Below are 5,826 nucleotides of genomic sequence, written 5' to 3'. Positions count from 1 at the left end.
TTTTGGCCTTCGTAATGCTGGGGCAACGTTTCAACGTCTCATGGATGGCATCTTAGGGGACCTCCCTTTCTGTGTATGTTATGTGGACGACATACTTGTGTTCTCCTCCTCAAAAGAGGAACACCTCCGTCACCTGCGCATCGTGCTTGACCGCCTGCAACAAAACGGCCTTGTAGTCCGGTACAACAAGTGTACCTTTGGCGCCAACGAAGTGTCGTTCTTAGGGCACCGTATCACTCCTGAAGGAGTCCATCCCCTCCCTGAGAAGGTAGCAGCCGTTCAGAATTTCCCCACGCCCTCGACCGTCAAAGCTCTGCAGGAATTCTTGGGCATGATCAACTATTATCACCGTTTTCTGCCAGCCATTGCCGCCACTCTTGCTCCCCTCTACGCCTCCCTCAAGGGCAAGCCAAAGGACCTGAAGTGGGGTCCCCTTCAAGAAGCAGCCTTCTACAATGCAAAGAAGGCCCTATCAACTGCTGCGGCTCTCACTTTTCCTATCCCACACGCCCCTCTCCTTCTCTCCACCGATGCCAGCGACGTCGCTATTGGTGCAGTACTCGAGCAGGTGGTCAAAGGCTCGCCCCGCCCATTGGCCTTCTTCAGCAGAAAACTGTCCAAGGCAGAATCGGGTTATTCTACCTTCGATCGAGAATTGCTGGCGGTGCACTTGGCTGTCCGTCATTTTCACCATTTCTTAGAAGGTACGCCCTTCGTCATTCGCACAGACCACATGCCTCTGGTGCACGCCTTCACTCGACAGTCTGACGCCTGGTCCGCCCGTCAACGCCGACATCTCTCCGCCGTGGCTGAATACAATTGCACCCTCCAATACGTCCCTGGGAAAATTATTCCCGTTGCCGATGCCCTGTCAAGAAACACGTTGGCTGCCGTTCAACTGGGATTGGATTACAACGCCCTGGCTGAAGCCCAACGACAGGATCCAGAGTATCAAGCTTGTAGGACATCCTGCACGTCCCTCCGTTGGGAGGATTTTCCCCTCGAAGACTCCAACACCACCCTCCTCTGTGACATCAGTACTGGTAGACCGCGACCTTGGATTCCTGCTCCCATGCGCCGACAGGTGTTTGATTTCATCCACGGCCTTTCACATCCCTCGTGCCGTTCTACTGCACAGCTGCTGAAGGCAAAGTTCATTTGGCACGGCATTTCTAAGGATGCTAAGGATTGGGTCCGCGCCTGTACTTCTTGCCAAACTTCCAAAGTACATCGACACACGGATTCAGGAGTGGGCACCTTTCCTCAACCTCAGCGTCGTTTCGCACACATTCACGTCGACGTTGTAGGCCCCCTACCCACATCACAAGGACATCGTTACCTGTTTACCGTCATCGACCGCTCCACTCGTTGGCCTGAAGCCATTCCCATGGAAACTGCAACGTCCGCATCATGTACATCTGCCTTACTCTCTGGATGGATTTCAAGATTCGGTATCCCTGAGCATATTACTTCTGACAGGGGAACCACTTTCACCTCTCAATTATGGACGTCATTAGTGAATCTCCTGGGCATCACCCTACATCAGACAACGGCCTACAACCCCGCTGCCAATGGAATGGTTGAACGTTTTCATCGCACCCTCAAAGCAGCTTTGATGTCCCGCTGCAAGGATTGCAACTGGTTTACTCAGCTTCCCTGGGTCCTCCTTGGACTAAGGACCACTCCTAAAGACGCCCTCGACGTCTCGGCAGCCGAAATGGTGTATGACGACCCGTTGGTCGTCCCTGCCGAATTTTTTCCTTCTACAGCCTCCTTCGACGATCTCCAGCGCATACGTCACGTCGTGGGAAAATTTACTCCGTTCCGCCAGACTTACAAGCCCCCAGCGAAGCATCACATACCAAGGGACTTGCACTCTGCAACGCACGTCTTCCTGCGCAACGACACCAGCAAGCCACCACTAACGCCCACTTACACGGGCCCTTTCCTTGTGATCCAACGCAATCCGAAAGCATTCCTCCTCAACATTCGGGGTAAACAAGACTGGGTCTCCATTGATCGTCTAAAACCTGCTTTTCTTCTGCCAGATGACCCGCCTACAGTTCGCCTCTCTAGATCAGGGCACCCTATTTAACATATACAGTATGTCATTTTTAGGGGGGGAGCCATGTACCAACCGTATGTCACACAATTGTACATAATTCCTTTTGTATATATTATGCTTGTATCTGCGCTCTTCCCTCGCACTAAAAAGAACCTGAATGATCATGTCTCCGTTTTGCTCTCTAACATTGTCTGTCTCTCGAACAGGTCATGTCCTGTTGCCTTGAGGTTTTGTATATAAAGAAGCGTGTTCCTTAATAAACAACTCAGTCGTTTCCAATCTGCCTTTGAGTTCACACCCTTACTCGGCGCCGTCACATTCCTCAACCCTTTTCTTCTTCATCTTCAAGCTTTCAATTAAATCGTTATATTTATTGTACTAACTATTTTTGTTATTACTGCTCCAATTCTCAGTTTTAACTCTGAATCTCTCAAAAGGTTGTCCAACCCAAATCGGCGGAAGCTTGGCTTTTGTAATCTGAGTTGGAGTTGGGAGAGATTTAATTTTTCAAGTGTTTTCCAGTAACTTTATCAGAATATTATTTTTTTTTTTTCTGCCTACACCTCGGTTAAGTCTGGCCCGGAGCTAATAGAATCTGCAGAGCCGTTGACTCTGTGATCACTAACCTTAGACTTGTGTTTTGACTCCATGTGCATAATGAAATCAAGTCTATTTTCCATATTTTCCTCGCACACATCGCAGAAAATTTGAGATGTTTGGTTATCTATTGTCAGTATCTTGTACTTTAAACGAGTCAAATTTCTGAAATGATCTATTAAAATCTACACTTCTTTATCCTTGAATTTCTTTGATTTCGATTTTGCACAATCATCTTCCGTACCAATATGACCAAAGAGAGGGCCATTACAAGTTTTATATTTCACAAAATCAAATTCTCCGGTAACCCTATTTATTTCCCTGAAATTCAAAAGGTTATCAATATCATTTGTAAGGTCGTTATCATTTCTGTATCCAGTGGTGTCATATGAAAACTTATCTGTTTATCTAAAGACCACCACCAGGCATATAAGGATCATTCCAAGCATTACTGAGCAAATAATTGATTTCAGTAAAAATATCCATTCCCACATCAATAGTAGAAACTATGAATTCAAATATACCTTATTGTCTGTTAATATAATGACAAAGTAAAACTTTAAATAATATCAAAAAAGCAAAACATGACCTTTTTTTATAAACAAATGAAACATTGAAAGATCACAGCTAAGTTTGAAGTATTAAGTTCACTTGCAAAAAGTTATCAACTACGGGAATAACAAAATAATCCGAAAGTAGGCCTTTGGTGCCATTCTATATTAACATTTCCGAAATCATTCGATTTGCTCCATAGTCTACTCACAGCTATCCTCTATATGTAAAGACTGGCTTTACAAACATCATGTGTTTCTCCATGAAAACATTACTTTGGTAAGTTTCTTCCACTACAGGCATTACCTCATGATGTGCTTCTAGCGCCAATACACAGCTCCAAGTTTAGACCTAAGTAGACAGAAAGTACTTGCAATTCAGCCAAACGAAGATCTCATCCTCTGGGCTCACGATCGTTAACCGTCTGTCATTCCCGAGTCTTCCTTCAGCAAATATTCCATGTAGGGGATGTCTCAGTATCATGCTTTATAGGTGAATCCGACAAGGGAAACGTAACAAATAAGAATCTGCCAGATGTCTTGAAAATCCCCACACCCAGGTTGTGAAGGTGGATGTCTGCTCCATCGTCATCATATTACTTTGCAGCATTCCACAATAAACTAACTATAAACTTTTCTTGATGCTTTAAGGTTATGGAAACCAGCAGTGTGTGTAGTATAAACTTTCCTGATGCAAAAAACAATTCAGATCGGATGCTCTGCTACAAAATGATAAGCAGGTATTCAAGAGACGTTAGCTGTCTAATGGTTTATTAATAACTAACAAAATGTTTACACCAGAGATGTAAGCAGAGCTCATTGTTAACAACTTAGGATAACAATCCAATTATAAAACAAGGATACACGGATTAAGTACCATGTATCAGTATATGTATCAGTTTAGCCAAAGGGAAAGAAGAAGGAGGAAATTCAAGTTTTTTATGACTCTGTTTACTGTCAAAAACATCAGCCAAAAGGGTTGTCTTTTCCTTTGGACAATGAGTGACTGAGCCATCTGGTTTAAGTAAAGGAGGAACTGTTGCATCCACACCAAAGAGTGCAGATTTAAGGGAAGACCACCATTTATGTTCCTGAGTTGTACCAGAAAGGGTTTCTTTTATGGTTAAATTTTATTCCTTTTCAGTTGAAACATGAATTCTCTGAGCAGAAGCTCTAGGCTGAGTATAGTTATTCCAGGTCAAATCAGATCTATTACCCTTCCAAAGATGATAGGCCTCCTGCTTCTCCAAATGAGCACGTCTACAATCATTATTGAACCACGGTTTGTCCTTCACTCGGTATCTTAGCACACGAGAAGGGATACGCCTATCAACTATATTGACTAGATTCTCATTCAAAGGGATAACAGGACCAACACTACTATATAATTGTGACCAATTCAAGCACATAAGATCATGCAAAATCCCATTCCAATCAGCTTCAGATTTCATATAAATTTTACAGGAGTATGATACATCAGGGACAGGCTGCTCAGTCTTCACTACTAAAGAAATGAAGGCATGATCTGATGTCCCGACTGGAGAACCAACCCTACTTGTTATGTATACGAGGTACAAGCAATTACCAGCCCAGCGAGTTTGTTCATTTATGATTTGCTCACAGCCTTATTCACAGGCAAAGTCTGAAGCTCTTAAGCTATGGCGATCGGTAGGGGAGATAGAATTTAACCACTTCCTATGGTGTGTATTGAAATCACCAACAAAGACAAAAGAAGCCTTTTTATCATCTTCATGTATCTTAGCCATAATGGTAAGAAGACAATCAAAGATAGAATCATCCATGTCTGGATTCCGGTACATCAAACACAAATAAAAGTTGTTATGCCTGCCACACACTTTTATTGCCTGAATCTCATGACACCCACATTCATAGCAGCACTCATGAAAAGCAGGGTACTTAGTCCTGATATACACCGCCCTTCCCCTGGCCCTATGGATGACATGCCGTTTCAACATTATTGGCTTCTTAAAACCAGTTAAAAGGAGCTCATATGAGTGCCTAATATTAGAAACCAAAGTTTTTGAGCACAAAAGAGTATCATACTCTCTGGACGCAACTATAAGGTCTTGAATATTTCCATGAAGACCACAAATATTGCAATACAGTAGATGACATTGAGGAAATCTAGAACGTAATGGTCCCGGATTTCGCTCAATGTCTACAGATAGTAGAAGAATTAATGGTAATAAAAAAGAGACACCATACTTGAAAACTAGTAAACAAGAATTATAACAAAAACAATATGTACATGAATATTAATAAAGTGATTGATCAAACCCATAGACAATAGAAAAAAAAAGTCGGAAAAACTGGTCAACATGGAGGAGCCGATACACCATGCAAGGCTAAATACCGTCCAGGATAGCCACTTCAACTGAAGGGAGGACAGTAAGGATGGTTTTGAGAAGAAAAAGAATCAGATAAAGGAAAGACAACCTATTGATAAACCACCAGGCATCCATGTCCCTTCTATTAAGCCTGCCCATAGCACCATTTCAGTAAAACAAGAGGAAAAGAAAAAAAATAAGATAGAATTGTGGGCCCAAGCCAGTAGAGGACCATGGTGCAGAGGCTATGTCACTACTCAACAAT

This window comes from Palaemon carinicauda, chromosome 34 (genome assembly GCF_036898095.1).
Source record: "Palaemon carinicauda isolate YSFRI2023 chromosome 34, ASM3689809v2, whole genome shotgun sequence".
NCBI classification, from domain to species: domain Eukaryota; kingdom Metazoa; phylum Arthropoda; class Malacostraca; order Decapoda; family Palaemonidae; genus Palaemon; species Palaemon carinicauda.
Note: the sequence above shows the minus strand (reverse complement) of the source record.